We start from the raw sequence: 20407 nt of genomic DNA on the forward strand, positions 1-20407 counted from the left end.
AACACATATAAGTGGTTTCCTTCACCCCATCTTGAACTATAGAATATTACAATACATCATTTTATCTGTTAATGCAGCAGTATTTAATGAATCCCTTCCATGGGAAAAAAACCAAACAACAATAACAACAACAACAACAAAACAAAACAAATCACCCAGCCAAAGAAAACAAACTTGGTTTTGTGTTTCTTCATCCATTTGTCTTCATGTATGGAAGTATAAAATACAAACAGAGGATAAAGAAGTAGGAACAGCTATGGTCTGGCTAAAGTAATTTTGTGTGCAGTAAAGATATACATGAATTGCTGCAAAATTGCTTCTAACCATTTCTGGAGGCACTGATTTCCCTAGGTTTTGGGAAATGTTGATCATGACAAATCATACATGAAAACTTCATGACATTTCCTAAATTAAAACTGGAAAACATCTTTAGAAAATTCAAGTACCCTGGACTAGAAGAAAGCAAGGATATACAAAGAAATATGTTAGCATTGGCCTGGTTATATCACACAATTCATTTATTTACATTTATTTGTGTTTTATTCTTTTTTGTATGTGTATAATAGACAGACTATTAGAGAATGTAAAGTAAATGCTCAAAAACTAATTTTCAAAAGAATCTCTGCTGGAAAAAAAAACACCTGTATTATGTTAAATATTTTGTCACTTTTAGAAGAATGTAATTTTCATAGGTCAGTATTAAAATTTTTGTAGGATTTCATCCAGATTCATTTATTGTTAGAGCTTCCAGGACACTAACTCTCTGATTATTTTGTTTGAACTCAGATTTACTTTTTTTTCTGAAGAGAAAGTGCAGATGGTCAGGACTGGTTTTGATATATTCTGTCATATAAGTTTGGTACTACCTGGACCAGAGGACAAAGGATCTTGGAATTCTATTGTGGGTGTTACTTTTACTGAGGTTTAACTACCTCTTCTTTTCAAAACTCATGCATATTTAAAAGATGTTATGCAGCTATTCACACCTTGTTATGTAGTTGTAGGTAGAAACACAGATTCATGGAATTGTAGAATTATAGAACAGTTTGGATTCAAAGCGACCTCAGAAGATCATCTAGTTATTTCCCTGCTATAGACATGGACATCATCCACTAGATCAGCTCACTCAAAGCCCTATTCAGCCTGATCTTGAACATTTTCAATGTTTTACAACAATGAAGTTGTATAATTTTTCATCCATCAATACACCCAAGTCCTTTTCTGCAGGGTTGCTCTCCATCCCTTCATGACCAGCCTGTATTGATATTGGGGATTGCCCTGACTCATCTGTAAGACCTTGCACTTTGCCTTGTTGCACTTGAGGAGGTTTTTTGAGTCATTAATAAAGATACTGAACAGCAGCTGTCACAATACTAGTTCCTGAGGGACACTGTATGTCACTGATCCTCGCTTGGACATTGAGCCATTGATGGGCACTTGGACAATCCAGACAATTCCTTATGTGTGGAGTGGTCTGTCCATCAAACACTTATTGCAGCAATTTAGAGACAAGTATCTTGTGCAGACCATGTCAAAGACCTTGCAGAAATCAAGACAGACAATATCAGTTGCTCTTTCCTTATCCACCAAGGCAGCCACTCCATCGTAGGAGGCCACCAGCTTAGTTGGGCACAATTTGCCCTTTGCGAAGCCATACTGGATGTCTCTGAGCACCTCCCCACTATCCATATGCTTTGACATGTCTTCCAGGAAGATCCTTTTCATGATCTTACCGGGCAGAGAGGAGAGGGTGACTGGTGGGTAGTTCCCAGAGTCCTTATTTTTACCCTTTTTAAAGATGGGGGTAAACTTTTCCCTTTTTTCAATCACCAGGCAGTGCCATGACTTTTCCAATATTGTGGAGGGTGGCTTGACAACTACACCAGACAGTTTGCTCAGAACCCTGGGATGCGGGTCCCACAGATTTTCATATGTTCACATTCCTCAGATGGTCTCAAACCTTATTTCTCTTACAAAAATGGGATGTCATTACCACAGTCCCTGCCTTGAGGTTCAGGGACTTGAGAGGTGTGTCAAGAGAGTTTATGATTGATTATAACCCTTTAGATATCATGCATCTTTTGCAATATCCTAACTGCACCAATCATGAATGGGCCATGAGACATTCACAAAACATTTATAGCAACAGACTGGTTTTCATTTTAAACCTACAGTATCTTTCAGAAGCAACTGTTGGAGGTTTCCAACTTATGTGGAAATACAATGCTGATATAGAATGCTTTGGTTTTGACCCTGACTTTCCATTTATCTCTAGGACAAATGGCTTTTTGTTGGAAGTTTGTAGATATTTAGTAATAAATTGTGGGACAATTTTCAGGCTTCAGGTTGGTTTATCAGCAGACCAAGGAAGAGACCTTGAATATGTAAGCTGACTATGATAAACAGACTTTGTTTTATTCCTTAATGCAGTATTTTGAAGTGTTACCAAAGCGGTGATTTTCTTTTTTGTTTGTTTGGTTTGGTTTGGTTTTGTTTGTTTGTTTTGGGTATTTTTGTTTTGTTGTTTTTTTGGTTTGGTTTGGTTTCGTTTTATTTCTTCTGGCCATGCCGACTGTTTACTAATATCACTTTCTGAAGTTAGAGACTCTGTACTAAGCAAGGTTTGGAATATGATAATTGCCATTAAGGTGAGCCATATTTCCCTCACAATATGAAAATAAAAATTTGCATTTTCCAAAGAAATGCAAATTCATGTTACTCAGAGAATTGAACATAATAACAGCTTTATTGGGTTTGCATGACAAGGTTTTGGTGGTGGAGGAGGCTACAGGTATGGCTTCTGTGAGAAGTTGCCAGAAGCTTGCCGCATGTACAACAAAGCCAATGCCAGCCACCTCCAAGAAGATGCTAACCAGCAATGGTAGTAGTGTTTCTGGGACAACTTATGGAAGAAGAGGAAACATTATTATGGAGAAGTAATTGAGGTCAGAGAAGAGAAGAGTTAGAATAAGTGATGGAAACAGCTCTGCAGACACCAACATCACTGCAGAAGGAGGGGGAGGAGGTATTACAGGTACCAGAACAGAGATCCATTTGCAGCACATGGTGAAGACCATGGTGAGCTAGGTTGTGCTGCTGGAGGCAGGAGCCCATCGTGGTCCACTGGGGAGCAGGTGGACGTGCCCAAGGGAGGCTGTGTTACCATGTGTACCACATGCTCTAACTGGCTCCTGATGGGAGCTGTGACCCCATGGAGAGAGGAGCCGGAGCAGGTTTGTTGACAGGGTTTTGTAAACCCATGGGGAATCCCTCTGGAGCAGTCCGTTCCTGAAGGACTGCACCTCCTGAAATGGACCCATACTGGAACTGTTCTTGAAGAGCTGCAGCCTGTGGGAAGACTCACATTGCAGAATTCTGTGAAGGACTGTGTCTTCTGGGAGGGACCCCACACTGGAGCAGGAGAAGGACTCCTCTCCCTGAGGATGAAGAAGCAGCAGAAACATGTGATGAACTGACCACAATCCCATTCCCCATCTCCCTGTGCTACTGAGATGGTAGAGAATCAGGAATAATGTTAAGCACAGGAAGAAGGGAGGAGTGGGGAGGAGGTACTTTTAAGATTTGTTTTGTGTCTCATTATCTTCTTATATGATTGGTAATGAATTCAATTAATTTCCCTACGTTGTTTCTGATTTTCTGTGGCGGTAATCAGTGAGTAGTCTTTCCCTCTTCTAATCTCAACTCATCAACCTTTCATTATATTTTCTCTCCCTTGTCCAGTTGAGAAGGGGAGTGATAGAACCACTTTAGTGGGTACCTAGATTCCAGCCAGGGTTAAACCACCACGACAGCTCAGATATCTGATGTATTATACCTACATTTTGACTTGTGATTTAATACATGATGCTATATAAGCATTCCTGTTTATCTGGTAGAGTATAAGACAGTGTGTCTTTCTCATATTATATGTCTATCTCGTATTGGCCTCATTAGCCACCAGCATGCTTGCAAAAAATGTGGACAGACCCTTCCTAAATCTTCGTTCGCGAAGCCTAGCCATGATAAGCATTCCTGTTTATCTGGTAGAGTATAAGACAGTATGTCTTTTAGAGTACTCTGATATCCAATGATTATGGTATATATAATTATGAATATATGGTTAAACATTTTCTGTTATTTTAGCATGGCACAATTCTTAATACTAATGGAATTAGTGTTTATTGTATAGCAATTATCTTAGAAGCAATGATGAGGTGCTTATTACCTAGCAGCTAAACGGCAAAATCAAGCAACTGAGCACCTGTATTTGGATCACCTTTGTACCAACCTCATGCTTTCTTAATACGTAGCTGGCACTGCTGCACCAAAGAAAAACTGTTAAACAAAGCTGACAGGAGTTAAAAAAAAAAAGGGGGGGGGTGATATTTCAGAGAGAACGACCTCCTTGGAAGAACTTGTTTCCTTTTTCCATTTTTCTCTGTTAATAATGTGTCTCAGATAGCCTGTTGGAGTGCTCTAAATGGTATTGTAAATTGGCAAAGCCTTAGCAAAAAAAATTACTCTTTTATCTATCGTCTGTCAACAGTCTGTATATTAATGCATTTTTGTAGTCTTCACCAAGATAAGCTCTGTGTTTCCAATGTTCATTCTCCATTATTTCAAAATCATCAGATAAAAAAACCCAAACCAAACCAAAACATAAAACCTCATATCTTTTAAGTTTTCAAGCTGATTCACAAAGAGAAAGGCAGACTCCTCATAACAGCAAGTACCATTGTGACTACACAGTCTCCTTGTTTCTCAGTATTTTTTCCCCACTGAATACTCCAGCTTTGTACCCTGAAATTCAGACTGCATCATGCCTTTGGTTGTTAGATCCCAGAGTAATTGTGTACTTCACTTCCACTTTGGCCTTTGATACAGGTTTCTTCCAACAGAATTATGCCATCGCTGATCAATTTAGGGAGACTCGTGAGAGAAGAAGACAAAAATTCCACAGTATTGGGACCTAGCCTGTAGCACTCACTCCCACAGATGCTGAGAATTCCCACAGACTTCACGTTTTTCAAAACTAAATATAAAATATGTTTTTTATTTAGCTTTCCCCCGATAAGGTATTTTCACTGGAAGATATGCATACAGCCTTCCTCTTTACCACAGATATTTGCACACCAGCACCTCCTTCCTTCACCCTCCTCAAAAATAAACAAACAAACAAAAAAACCCTACAACCAAATCCACACCCCAATTAATTAAGCTACATCTGTCACATGGTAAGAATGGGAGAAAAGGAGTAGAAGAACTGGGATGGCTGCTGTTTCTTCTATTTTTAAAAACTCCAGAGGCACTTTGATTCTATGGTGATGAGACTATATATGTATCTAGATAGTTAATTCCTTAGTCCTCTAAGGGAGTCACTGAAAAATAAATGTTGATATATAATTGACTCATAGACATATTGCCTCTGGCAATATGCTATAGAAATGGCATCAGGAGATCGAGGGAAACAGATCACAGATTTTAGCAACTGACACTTCGCATTTTGTAAGTTTATCCCTATATATTTCAAATGTTAATTGGGATTATAAATCTTTCTACATTTGAGTGAGGTTGGGCTTCATCTCCTTGACAGTAACCTAGTATTATATTTTCAACTTACAGAATTAAATGGCTAATATCAGCATGAGTTTGAATAGTAAAATTGCATGTTAATTGTAAATTCACAATTAAAACCGACACTTGCTCTGACATATGACTGCATGAACATTGTGGTGGCAAAATGCTAGCAGTGCTTTTTTGACACTGCATATATAATTAGAAAAAAATTGCTACCTCCTGTCAGGGTTTTCCGTCTAACTGTAGGGTTTGTTTTCCATCTCTTTGGTTAATATTGCATTTCTGAGGGTGTTTTATTGGTTCAACCAATAACAAGTAGTATTCTGAAATTAAGGGGAAAGAAATTGGTTAGTGTGCTTGTTGTTGCATTTATAGCACAGAAAATAAAATAGGAATTACTGTAATTTGAGGGCAGAGATTCGGGATACATTCAGAGCAGTGATTCAGTGACAATGTCTATATAGTTAACATTTTTAAGTTTGACTCCTTGAGGGGTATGGTACCTATCAAGCTGTCTTTCTGACAAGACAGCACTCTACTCAGATATGAATAGATAATGCATTTAAAAGTGGGTTGGGGGAGAAAAATCACAGAATAATATAAAACAACAGTTAGTAGAAGGCATAACTTTAAATACAGATGGGTTGTAATGCATGTCAGGGAGGCTTGTTCAATTTTAGAATCTTAAGAGACCATATGTGGGGGCAGGTAGTGGGAGGAATACAAAATTTGTGGGTTTAAAAAATAACAACAGAAAACCTGTGGCAAAGTTCTAAAAAAAGATTATGTTAATTTGTGATTCATTGCCAAATGTAACCAGAGATTCATAGCACCAATTAAATCAAGTGTTCTAATTAAAATGTGTTTTTGTTTTAGTCTGTGGAAGTTACAGCAAGTTAGCGACAATGTGTTTCTCTACACTACCTAATAATTTTGAAGTTTCAAGGATGAAGAAGAATGTTGATAAAAGGAGAAAAAAGGTTTCGCAGTAAAGTTGAAAAAACCCATACATAAGATCAGAGGTGTCTCTGTCATGCATGCAGTTTTGACCTTGAATGACTCATCAAACTTGTATTTGTTGGCTTGATGTCAATGTTTTTAAGATTGAGAATCCATTATCCCTGTATCAAGTTTGTACCCAAGAAGTTTGCAATCACACTTGGAGGAGGACTACATCTACCCTGTTGCACAAGGTTTAGCTCAAATACAGTGTACTGTGGGTAGTGCTCCATGGATGCTTCAGAATCAAAGGAGACATGTCTAGAGAAGCACCTCAAAGGGGAAGACCAGGAGTTCAAGATGTGTAACATCTATACATAGAAATTAATCTACAATTATTGACAGAGCATGATCTCCCCTATATGAATTTTATGTGAAGAAAAGGAAATATGTATCATCAGATTATCAAATTGCCTGGTGTATACAGATTTGTATGGTTCTAAATTTCTCATTTGGCCTTTAGCACTCAAAAAAATCCCAAACAAAACCCAAAACAACCCCAAACAAGACTGTTAACTATGCCAGTGTCCTATCATGAAGGTCCTCTGATGCACAAAACATATTTATAACAGTCTTGGTGCATATCATACACGTGAGTAGTACTACATAGTTAGTCACTTTTTCCTCACAATGCTTATTTATCAACCGGCATAATCTACAAATTTCTCATAAATCTCATTAATTGTATTGAGGAGATTAAATTCTGTAAAAAGTTTTACCTGTCTTTATCTGGAGTGCGTTGGAACCAACTGACAAACACTAAGCTATTTTATTTCTTCAGCATTGCATTTTTTAAAGCCGTAGTAGTGAATTGTTTCACAGATATCATCATCCCAAGATACAACTTCAGAGAGAATCACTAATCTGGAAAACAAGAATCCTGCAGCCAGAATGGGCTTTAACTGTTTTAGAATGGGTCGTGTCAGAATCTGTATGAAAGGGCATATGACCTTTGGTTCTTTCATATACAACAGGATCATGAAGGACTGCCCAGATTTCATGGGACAAAATAGGCTTTCTGAGTACAAAATAGCATCACATAAAAGATATAAAAATATTTAAGTTCAAAATAGGTCTCTGAAAAAGCTGCATTACCTCTGTTGACATTTGAAGACCTTGTGTATTGGCAAAATGCAAAAAATATTCTAAGAAATGTCCTTGATGACTTAGAGAATTTAAATAAATTGTATAAGCAATTAAAACACAGGCATCTAAAGTATTACATTTCATATGTTTCTTAGAAATAATATAGAAAATTCAATAATGTAAATAACACAGTAAATTCTGAGTCCGTTATTAAGTAGGAAAAAATCAAAAGTATGTTTGCTATAAACCGATAGTGTAAGAACAATTTAAATAGTTTAATAGTATTTAAGCTTTTTATATCAAACCTGAAATTGTCCTACTACCCTATAAATAATAATGAAACTTAATAGATGATATTTCAGTTTGATTTGTTTGATTTGCTTTGCTGTTATCTTCCTTTTTATGATTAAAGAAAGGACAAGGTTTATTTGGAAATTTTCATAGAAGATAAAGTTTCTGAAACACCTGTTCAGACACTCAGAAGAATGACCAGGCATACAGCCAAAGGGCTGAGGTGAGAGAGACAAAAGATGCAAGATGATCAGGGTAATAATTAATACTAATTTTATTTATGAGGTTCCATTACCTTTTCTACCCAAGTCCCTGTTGGAGCATCCATTGAGCTTGACATCATAATTAGACAACTGAAGACAAAGCCAAAAGTATTCACATGGAGAATGAAGGTTTCACAAACAATGGGATTCCTGGGGCCTAGGGAGGGGCAGAAGTCATAGTGAAACACCAGGTCTGCATTGCTCATACTCACCAAAAGCTATTCACTCCTTTGAGTTTACAGGCCCTCTAAAGGCCCAGGAGGGTGGCTTCCCACACTACATAAGGCAACAAGCAAACAAATAATACCCCAAAATGTGGTACAATATTAGAAACAAGCTCAGAGTCCTAAAACCTTAAGGACAGAATTACAAAGTCTTGCAGGCTAAAAGGAATGAAGAGTGTTATGAGTGATGATTGGTTCTGAGGTAGGGAGATCTCAGCAGAGGCAGGCGGAGAGGTAGGCATGCCCCCAAGAGACACGGAAGCCGTCATCATACAGGAGAGAAAACTGTCGTTTCTGCTGTAAAGAAGTGTTTCCATTTTTGTCACTAATTGAGTAGAACTGTTCTTTTTTTGTTGGGTTAAAAATAAAAGGGTATGTAGGAAGTTTGGGGGCAGAATGACTGTGGTACTTGTTTTGGCTGGCAGCAGCAGTAAAAGCCTGCAGGAAAATATTTTGTGTTCAAAAAATATGGAGCAGGCTAATATAGGTAGGTACTCCAGGATTTCAGACAACATCATCAGCACAATATTTGACAGTTCTGCAGCAAGAGAAAAAAATTAATGGGCATCAACAGGTACATAGAACCCAAAGTGTGGCCACACTTTTAAAGAAAATGCCTTTCTCATTTGTTATGTTCTTAGTGTACATTGAAGGAGTATGATTAACTCCTTTTCTGTTGCTTAGACTTTTTTATTCATATTGCTGAAACTTTTCTATTCACATGCTGGTAGCCTTAAGAGAGTCCAGCAACACTGCAGCTGGTCTGATCTGTGATAAGTTAGTGTATAAACAGAAAGTCACAGCCTTAGAAGTATATGGTTTTCTGACAAAAACAAATATCCCTTTTTACTTCTAGCAGTATAACAGAGCAACAGCACCTGAGAGAAAATGTTGGGTTTGTGCATCACCAGCAGAGTCCATGGTCAGAGGCTAAGTGTGATGTACACATGCATATTCCTGCTGATTTTCAGCAGCACTGAGAAAGCACCCTTGTCATCTCTTTCAATGAAGCCCAGATAGCATAAACTGGAGGGGATTGCCACATTCTAGTGAAATTGCAATTTGGACTGCTGAGCTTTTATTGCCAGAGGGGATGTTTGAGAAGAGATGAGCTTATCTTTACTTTTAAGTGTAAATTGACAGATAGGAATAGAGAGTTCTCCCCTCTCTCAAACCAATGTGAGATCAAGATTTTAAAGTAATTCCACACAGAAGAACTGAGTGCTGACACACAGGAACTTTTACTGGTAGGTAGTTTGAGTGAAGATTCTTGTCTGAATGAAGCTGCAAAGGCAATCAGATATTCCTTTTTTGAAATACCCCAAGAAATTTTTTTTACCTCATAAGTAGAGACTTTGAACAATGAAGATTAGGCTCTTGAGTTAATTTATAACTCATTAAACAAATCACAGATTCTCAGAAGTTCTCAAATTCTACTATGGTTAGAGCATCCTTGGAAGTTTAAAACTGACAAAGATGTGAGGTGTGGTCTTAAGGACCTGCTATTTCTGAGTAAAATGACAGTGTATAAGATTTCTTTTAACAATAAGAAGTATATAAGAAAATGTCCAAATCCTCTGATGAAATCGTGACCATATAAGAAAAGTTTTGCAGAACTAACATCCACATCTGTTGTTTTTTTCCCTTACATCAAGTGCAAATACAACTGTACTCTCATGCACTCTGTGAATGAAACCCTGGAATTTCTATGAAGAGATTCTGAAAAAAAAATGACCCATTTTTTGTGTAACATAAAGTAAGTCTTCATCCTATGAAATATTTGTATGCATCTTTTATCTGAATATTTAAAAAATTCTTCATTTCAGTTGACAGTATAAGGTTGGGTTTCAAGTTTTTTAGGGTTTTTTTGGAGGTGATCTCTTTCAAATATGCAAAAGTTCAAAAATTAAAAGTTAACAAAATGTAAAAAGGATTTTTTGTTGGCATTTAATAGGTAGTTTATGCTAATCCTAAGAGATTTGATTAAAATAAAAACAAAATTAGTTTTATATCAGAATTCATAGTCATCAATTTTTTCTTTGTTACTCCAATTTTCTTTGTTACAAAGTATTTCTGCAGCATATGCATTTTCATATGTTTGTGTTTTGAACAACAATAATGCTTTTCTGCATAAATAAATGGTCTTCCAGTAATTTAAGATTTTTTTAAAAAAAGCTTATATATTTTAATAACACTATTAAAGCTAAGCCTAAACTCAACTAAGAAAAAACATTTTAGAAAAATACAATCATTCTATTTGTTTATGTGAATTAAGAAATCGTGTAGTAGAGAGGAGATACCTTTTTTTCCCTTCCAGTAAATAGTTAAGTATAATTCTATAGGTCTTCCCTGAATAAATTGAAATTTGCTATAAAAGTAGATTTTATCCTACAGACCTTCCCTCACGAACTGGAACCTGAATGCCACTGCTACATCTGAGACAACCATTGATTGTCACTCATTAATCAGTTCTTCTGTATTAGTAAAGCTAGCTGTGAGCAGACCCACTGTTGGTTTGACCATCTAGTACACACATCATCCTCCAGAAATCATCTTGATTGCTTGTGTTTCTAGTAGATGGTTAGACTTTTACTCTCCTAATGTGTGAATTTACTATCAGGTCAATGAGCATCCAGAAAAGGAGACACAGTCAAGTACTCATTTGACTTTTCATTGTTTGTGATTTGTGAATATATTAAAAAAATCCAAACCCTTACTATAGAAAAGATAAGAGGTTTAATCTAGCTTGTAAACATCATTTAATGCCTCTAATACAGAAAGCTTCAAACAGCATCATGATGTTTTAAGGATCAGATGGACTACTTTTAACCCCCACACTAAGGTTTCTGGAGTTTAAATGCTTCATAGAATGAAAGCTACTTATTTAGACTCAATTTTGAAAATAAGGTCAATGAATATGAGTTAGTGCTCCCATGTTGTCATCCTTGTGTCCACCTGCATGCTCTCCACTGTGAGAGAGGAGATCATGGGACTGAAACAAAGCTGACAGCAAAAGCAGAAGTTCTTAATAAAGGTTAATCAGTTTTTAAGAGGCAGTTTCAAGTTTCCAAACTGATTTGAGAGCCAAAAACTTGGAAAATATATTATCAAGCCCAAGATGCCATGGAGACTGTATTGATATACAATGCTAAATCCTTTCAAGGCCAAACGAACAGAAAGGTGAATATGATGAAGGTGAAATAAGCTATTGGCATTTCAGAAGCCCTGGAATCCAATGATATCAAACTTCCTGAAATTGTTAGAGAAACCACTCTTAGCAAATATTTTGCTTTGAATGTTCATGTTGTTAAGTCAGTGACCAACTCACATAATAACCTAGTCGAGAAGACAGTGTAGGAATACACAACAACTCTCATTGCTTCCCTCTACAAGAACTCAAAGAACAACAAGTAAAAAATGTCAGCAAGCAAAATATGGGACATCCTGAAACAACAGAACACATGAACTCCAAATACAGGGACTTGATTCTTGAATTAGGCTGGCTTAATTCTGTAAAAAGGCAGGAAGTGCCCAGACTTAGAAGGTTTGTGTTATCTACAACCTGTAACATATAGCCCTGGTAACTATTTACTTCCCTTCACCATTGTTCTGGAGGACAAATAGTTTCTCTATGAGCTGAAGCTGAAAATTAACCTTCTCTGAATGGTAAATCTACTGATTTTCTGTATGCTGTTGCAAACTCCAAATAACTTCTGTTTTGCAATGATCATCATTTCCTTGCTTTGAGTTGATGTAATAAATTATTATGTTTACATACTCTGCAACTGCATGTAGGTAATATCAGAGGTTATTTTTTTTTCCACTTTAGTTGAGCTGGAATGCACAGATGCCATGGGCCTAGTAGTCCCAATGCCAGCCTGAAAAGGGCAAAGTGTCTTCTCCTGGCCATATCAAATGGGGGTAACTTCTCTGGGCCTGTGCCAATGGTTCTGTTTCTTAACTGAGGCAGTACGAGCCTGAGCTGAACTTTTTAGTGGTGGGCTAAATAATGAATCATAACCGAATAAGGTATTCATTACATATTACATAAGCTTCCAAAATAAAAAACTCCTTGGTGACCACACCTTTAGCATTATGTTCAGAGCATTTAAGACTTAGCTCCTAGAAGTCTAGACCATTAGATTAAACTTCTTTCACACTGTAAACTTTTAAAAACTTGATTTATTTTAATAACTTTAGTTAGCAGGAATTGGAAGGATTTTATTTGTTATTGATTTTTTGTAATTGAAAAAGCAGGTCGTTAAGTACTTTGGAGATTCTGATTTCTTGTAAGCAGACATTATATTCTGCTCTACTTCACTCTCATGATGCAGTTTAAAGAGAAAGTTTCTTCTGTTAGTGCTTGTACAGCTAAGATCACACTATATTGGAGGAACTCATCTGGAAACACTCGTGGGCCCGATTCTGGGTTTATAGAAACATTGTACATCCGGTCTAACACTAATGAAACTAGTGTAGAGGAGACCATTAGGGTCTTGAAAGACAAAACCAATCTCTGTTTTTATTATACATTAAAGTTTAAGACTTAAAAATAATGGTTTAGAATCTGGTGATTTACTTGCAGTCAAGCACTGTCACTGTGTGCATGAATTTTGCTGTATAACCCTAACAAGCCTATTAACCTTTATCACAGCTAGAGCAGTATTAGAACATACATTGACTTGGTTCTTTCTCAAGCAATTTATTAAGATAAATTTAAGCGTTGCAATGGGTCAGAACATGGAAAGCATTGTATATCTCTGCTATTTATGGTTCTAATCACAATTGGTAGGTTAAGGGTTGTTTGCCTTCTTGTACTGTCTCGTTATAGTATTGTGTTGGGCACTGCACAAGCATCTGTAGGAGGCATTCTAAATAGATAAGACAGTCCAAGAGAGTGTGTAGGGGAAAGATTTTTCTAGTGACAAATGAAAGCAGAACTTTAGTGAAAGTGAGAGCAAAAATGCCTAAATTTCCATTGAGCCTCTCACTCTCTTTTCAACTTCACTTTGCTTTTTATACTCAGCATTTTTTTTTATAGAGCAATCAAATTTATCTGTGACTCATTTGGAATCTGACAAAGTACATTGGAATTTCTGGATAGTATGCTATTCTAAGTCCAACAGTGGAGAGTCAATAGCATAATACTACCTCTTGGTTTATCAAAATTACTTGTAATATGTAAGCAATCTTATAACAATAAGGACAGATTTATTTATTATGTCACTATATATCTGGCAGAAAATAGACTCTATCTGATTTTCTGTGAATGATTTAGGATGATATGAACAATAATTGCTATGCTCTTTCACTAATATGCAAGAACAATAAAATCTGTGAAACCCTGACATGGTCTATGCATCAGTTCCCTTGTGGTGTATTCAGTGCTTCACACTGAAAACACTAGGAGTTCCCTGTTTACAATAGTTTAAATTATGACCTTTTCTCTTTTAGTAGTTAGCATTTATGAACTATAGTTTCAAAAATATTTCACTCTAAGTAATCAAGAAAAAAGATGCGGTGGGTGGATGAGCTATTTCCTGAGTGTGAGTTTTACCTCTTGGAAGACTATCAGTGTTTCTTTGAGAATACACTTACAGAGAGAATTGTTATCAGGAAATTTTAGTGTGGAACTTTACCCAGAAAAGTAGGCATTTTCATCTTCTGAAATGCTTAATGAATTTTAACTTTAAAATGTTTAAAATATTTTTTCTTTGGCACATCATTATAGTATTTTTCCTATAAAACTTCGAAGCCACTCTATTGAGTATGCAAAGTCTGCATCACATCTTAAAATATTGCTTTCTCTGGCAATATTTTCCCAACAGCAGTGACACTTCAGATTTAATTTTCTTCATCCATAGGCTTTAATGTTTCTTCACCATCATTATGGTTGCCAACACCAGCACTGGCACTATATAGCTGTGTGAGACTCTATCACTTACCTAATGTCATAACAAATTGCTGAAAATACTGATCATTCAGGCCCAGGTTGTACAATGTCTCTCATCTATCCTCTCTACAAGAAAGTTTCACTTTGACCTGAATTTTCCTTCACTGCTCAAAGATCTAGTATTGCAAATCATAGACTTCTAGACTGCTGAATCATGAAAACAGATTTGTAGGAAGGAGATTTCCATAAACAAGAAATGGCTTTTAGATTAATCTGTGGGGGTACATCCACTATTCCCCCCCCATTTTTCTTTCTTTTTCTTTCTTCTTCTGATCTTTTCCTGTCTTTTTCATCTCACAGTTCTTGGTTATGTTCAAAAATATGCATTAAATGTGTCAATTTTTTGCAAGTAACTTTATTGTTGATCTATACATTTAGAGAAATAGTGAAATAATTCCTGCTTATAGTTAGTTTCCTACAGATCTATGCAATAATACATAAAGGATTTTTTCAGTTTTTATGCATAAGCTTATGGAATATCATTAAGTTTCTTTTGATCATTCAGTTATGTTAGGGAAGTAGAGGCATTGTAGCCGACCAAATCCTGCTTGGCATCTCAGCACATTTACTTCTCCACAACTGAAGGGATGATTCCAAGAACATTCTAACTTTTGCACTACTTTTCATATTACATACACACATACATACCATTTTCCATTAGGAGTTTATAGAATCAAATGGAAAAGTTGCTGAGAATGTTGTGAGCTATGAGTCATGGATTTCAGTGGAAACCGAGAGCTCTTAAGTAGTATGTACAGCTAGTACCTGAATTATGTTATGATTTAAGAATGGTGTCCTATCTGCAGATATACACTTATTTCTGCAATGAAAGCAGAAAAGGTATAACTGGTGCTAAAGCATAATAAACAGTCATGCCTTCAATTATACTTTCAAGAGGTAACACAAAAAAACACCCAAAGTGAGGATTAATCCTAATTTACATAGGCTATTGAAACCTAATTGGACCTCAGAAAAAAAAAAAAAAGGAATAAGTTAACTTTTCACCAAAAATGGAATTAGACAGAACAAGCATTCCTCTTTACCAAACACTATGAAATGTTGCTGACAAAAAGACCTATCATTCTTTAAAATAATTATTTTCTCTGAAGACTCTATTCTTCACCTAATTTCTATTAAAAAGTGTTTTAAAAGCCATATACATAACATTTTATGTTGCATAGATCTGGTCTATTGATTCCAAGGCTATAAAACTTTTGGTTCTAAGTCATGGAGAAATTATAGAGATACCCATCAAACCCTAAAATTAAAAGGTAAAGTAATCAGAAGGGTAAGCCAAGAAAGAAAAAGTTTCATGGTTCATGAAGACATGACTTGATGTATAAAAAATCAGCATGTATTATATTAGTCCACAAATTAAAAATAATATACTTACCTGACACACACTTCACCAGGACAAAACCAAAGGCTTTTCTTTCTTTAAACTATTACTATAATAGAGAGGAAGGTCATTATTAAAAGAGCACAAAAGGATTTATGACTTTTGTATCATGAGATTTATCACTACCTGCCTTAAGGAGTTCTGCCGTCATTTATCTTTTTTTTCCCCCAAAAAAGTATCACTTTATTCTCTCATTTTCATAGTTTACTTTATTTTTAACATGTCACTTCTTTTTAATCAAGGATATAAAACATATGCTCAAGATATCTTGTAGGAATTAGCGAAAAAAAGAGGCTTCAAGGTGAGAACAACATTGTTTTTTTCCTTTAATTTCAGAAATCTAAAGTTATCTTCAATCTGTACTCCAACTGTATAAGAAACTCAGGCAAAATATCAGTAGGTCGATTAATGAAACACTTGTCAAGCTCTTCCCTGGTTCTCTGCTTATGAACAGAAATGAGGTTACTCATTTGGAGACCAATCCTGTCCTCACTAAATTAAATGGGAAAATCTTGCTTTATCTTCAGTACTGTGGACCAGAATCTAAATCCATAACAGACTAAAATCTGATTGTACTTAAGTGCATGTTTTAATGCAGACTGAAATCCCTGGAATATTTCAAGGGTTGTGTGAACATTAGTATTGATATATTGCTCAGACATGTGGTCTGGTCAGATGGGCTGTCAAATCTAACATCAGCTGGAAAGGAATTATAATAACACAAACATATATTGATACAGTTCTTTGTATTTATTCCGAGGTTGATCTCTAACACTTAGAAACCTATTTTGACACAAAGACATTAAGCTGGTTTTCCTTTTTTTCTGTTTTCTCCTTAAGCAGATGGCCTAGCCAGACGTGTGTTCTGTAGAATCACACTGAAGAGTTGTTCCTTAGTGAATGATTGTTATACCAGTGAAATAACAATGGATAGCAGTTCTATGAATTCAAACATAGATGCCTAAACAGTGTTTTAGGGAGAGAGGGTACAATAGCTTAAGACTGCCAGATCCAAACACTCCGACCCAGGCTCTACAGTTTAAATGTTCAAGATTTCTACCTGATGTTATTAAAAATAGATGAAATTCTTCTGTGCAGTGTGAAACTGTTAACACATAAGCGGTTAGAAACAATAAAGAAAAAATATGGCTTTCAGTCATGAAGGAAAAAATACTTTCTAGATAATGGGGATACATAGACCCATTTCATCCCTTGGAAAAAGAAAAAAGACAATTAAGAAGATATTGCATGACATTTAGTTGGAATATTTTATTTTTCTTTTTAGACATTTTTAATGAAAGTACTACCAGATACAAGTATATTTACCAAATTATTTTAAAGTATATATATTTGGAAAATGGTTGTTGTTCTATAAATGAACATAGTTAATATACAAATATCACTGTCCTGAAATAAACCTTTATTTTTCCCATTAATATCTTCTGCCTTCCTTCCTGAGCTTCAGCTCTTCCCCAGGAAAAATTCCCATTATGACCCATGAGGTATTTGACTTATGGGTGCATACCCACCCCTTGCATGCAAAGAAATTTCAGCAACTTGAAAACGAGAGATTATGTCAGCAAGTATATTTTTAGGAATCCTGCAATCCAAAGGTAGGAAACACCTGCTCAAAGATGAATTCCTCTCAATTTGTAAGAAAGTTAATTCACATATATGAATGCATTTCTTTCTTAATTTCTCTCATCCTATGCACATTTGGAGCATGTGTAGCTTACAGATGCAGACTTTGAACAATGATCAATTATGTTTTACACACAGTGATAAAAAAATACATATAGTTTCCCTGTCCCTCCTAAAACATGATTATTGTGAAAGTATATTAACATCAGTACTGTGTAAGTTCTCATTTGTATGTTTTATTTTTTCCTCAGAATAAACTATTTAGCTGTGACCAGTGCAAATAAGGAAGGAGCTTGTATTGACAAACCTGTGTCAGACAAATTAATCATGTGAGGATATCAGAGCTTCAGAGATGTTCACAGGCACCTGGACTTGGCAGAAATGGCCCTTTTTGCCTTCCAGGTGGTTATAAATTGCTGAGTCATCTTCTCAGTTTCCCGCAAGAGATGCTAGACTCTGTCCCAGAATAAAATGATCAAGAACAGTTTCACAAAGCATTTCTTGCTATGTATTTTCCTGTGTATTTCCTATTCCTCTTATCTCATAACTTTTATTTTGGGATCTGACAATTAAACTTCTTTGTGTTCATATGCTACCTACCAAAATGTCTACAGCTTTTCTTCACAGATGTTAGTCCACGAAAAGCAGAGAACTGAGGACTGAAGTTGGTTGAAAAAAAGAAGCATGTGAGCCCACAGAGACCTAAAGGTGGAAGAAAAATGTGATGATATTTTGCATCTTAAAACTGTCAGGTTTGCAGTTTTTCTGGGCTTGCATTTTCTTTTCCTCCAACTTCATTATCTTTTTTTTTTTTAAATGTCCAACCTCAGCCATACTTTTCACGCATGGCTTGCAAAAAAGAAATAGATTATGCCCAAAAAGAAGTGCTGGTGATGTACAAAACAGCGCATTTACTACTACAACTAAATTCTAAAAAAAGCAAGTATGCAAATCACCTTTCCTACTGTATTAGTTGGTTATAGCTGCAGCACTGGCTCTATGTTAAATTTCAGTTATTTCAGATGGTAGAGGTCAAAAGATTTGGCAAACACTGTGGCTTGGAGATTTTCTTAACTGATATATATTAACTTCTAAATTAATATTTGTAACATTTTATTTTTATTTTTATTTCTAGTTTGTTTCTATGTGTTTTTGTATGCACACGACTTTTTTTCCAGTTGCTTTCATGTGGCCAACTTTGCAACAATTTCTAATGTTTGATTCACCCCAGCCTTCACAAATTTTAAAAAGCTTATTGTAATGCTCAGGATGGAGAACAGGTGGTTCATTTGGGCTTCACAGTTAATTCTCATGAAGCGACCTCTTTAAGATATGATACTGCACAAAACTTTGGTACTCCTGAAATACACTACTCCTGGAAGAATTTTGCAGTGAGATACGGGAATAAGACATAGTAAGCTGGAAAAATCTAAGTCAAAGGAAAAAATAAGGGAAAGGACTGAAGATTGAAAGGAATATAGCAATGAAAGATATACAATTCCAATTTGATAAGGGATGTTAAGATGTTACACACATTTTCTGCTAATTTTCTACTGCATTTAGCAGTGTTTTAGTGTATAGATGAAATCAGTTTTAAAAACACTAGTGATGTCATATTTAATCATAATTTAAAGCAATACTCAAAAGTGATCTACCAAAGGGTAAAAGACGACTGGGAAGGAAAAACGGGGAGGGAAATATTTTTCTATTCTTCTTCTATTGTCCTTCCCACCCCTCCCCCCAAACTCTGAACCTTCGTGCTTCAAACTAGGTCAAACTGAGTTGAAGTGAACCTTAAAGAAAAGACGGCAATGCTCAGTACCAGGTGTACCAGGAGCTCTTCACCTCCTGTCCTCTTTTCAGGGTAGCGCTCTAGTTTGCGGAGGGTGAACTTCGGAGATGAAATCATACCCGCAGGCGGACGGTGCGCCCTCTGCCACCTCTAAGACAAGAAAGATCCCCCTCTGCCCCGTTTTCGGGCTGCGGGGTGACTGCGTCCCCTGACCTGCTGCCGTGCGGTGGCCACGGGCCGAGCCCCGCCCGCCCCGCGGCGGCTCCGCGTCCGCCCCGCGGCCCGGCTGGGATGCTTCACCTCGCGGCCTTCCCCGGAGGCAGCTCGGACTGCGCTGAGGTTCTGGAGAGACTTAGGCCCGCTCAGTGCCTCTCCTCAGGTTTAATCTGGTCCCAGAGCACGAGGAGGTGGTTACGGCTCAGCTACCGTGGAGTAGCAGGCAACCAGCAAGCTAGAACTGCACAGCTACGGGTTAGAAACGGGTATCATGGAAAGAAATCACCTTCATTCAAAACATCCCGTGGGGGGAGGAAGCACCTCTTAAACCCCAGAAATCAATAAGGAGGTACTGGGCATACTGAACAAAGTTTTATTTTAATGCAGATGAAATGAAAATTAAAACAAACGTACCAAATCAAAACAACAACAAAAACCCCTAAACCAAACTTCATAAAACACAAAGATACCCCAATAACAAAATCCCTTCTTTTAGTCTTGCATAAACGGCTTAACGTCTGTTAAAAGCATTTGTGCACTGTTGTGGGGAGGCAAATGATTGCGAATGTTCCTCTTGGAAGACAGTATTGACCTGCGTTAGAAATACCTTCGTAAATTAAATCTCGATGGGATCTATTTCTGGAAAAATCTTAATTAAAAATAGCGCAAACACAAAACTGTATTCTAAACAGAATGAAAATCCCCATCCCCCCACCCCGTCTGCTCTCAGACAGTGTAGTGTTATCAGTGGAACTGGAAACCTTACAGCAATCACCCCAGTATTTTTCTGTAAAGAAGCGGGGAGGGGGGGAGAGGAGGGGGCTCCAACGGGTCTCGTTGCTGGGAGATACTTTGAGGGCAAAGTAAAAGTGCCCCCCGGGAGCAGAGCTCTGCGGCTGCCGCCGCCGCCGTCTCTGAGATGCTACAGTATCAGGCAGAGAAGAAAAGAAGGGAGTTTGGAGTTGA

The sequence above is a fragment of the Neopelma chrysocephalum genome, unplaced genomic scaffold, assembly GCF_003984885.1.
Source record: "Neopelma chrysocephalum unplaced genomic scaffold, ASM398488v2 Primary Assembly neopelma1_96921, whole genome shotgun sequence".
In the NCBI taxonomy this organism is placed as follows: Eukaryota; Metazoa; Chordata; class Aves; order Passeriformes; family Pipridae; genus Neopelma; species Neopelma chrysocephalum.